Consider the following 363-nt stretch of genomic DNA (forward strand, 5'->3'; position numbering starts at 1 on the left):
GTGGACGGACACTCTTCTCTTCTTACCAGTAAAAATCCCTGGATCAGAGTGCGGTGGTGGTTTCAGCAGGGAGGGGACAGATAGCAGTTTCTGGGGAGTGGTACCCAATCACCTCAGATGGAGTCCCATTGGGAAAGCCAACGTTTAGCTATTTTATTATTCACAGAAAACGAGGTGGAGTTCCCAGTTCCAGGTGGGTGCAAAGAGCGAGGATGAGCTCAGGGCCTGCCAGCGTCTCCGCGGATCGGCAAACTCCGCTCTCCGGAGAGCCAACGGCACCAGGCTCCCGCCCGGCAGGACCGATGGAGTCCGGCTCCTGCCTCCCTCCTTCCCCTGGGCCACGGACACATTCTCTCCCGGGCC

This window comes from Pygoscelis adeliae, unplaced genomic scaffold, assembly GCF_000699105.1.
Source record: "Pygoscelis adeliae isolate BGI_AS28 unplaced genomic scaffold, ASM69910v1 Scaffold172, whole genome shotgun sequence".
NCBI classification, from domain to species: domain Eukaryota; kingdom Metazoa; phylum Chordata; class Aves; order Sphenisciformes; family Spheniscidae; genus Pygoscelis; species Pygoscelis adeliae.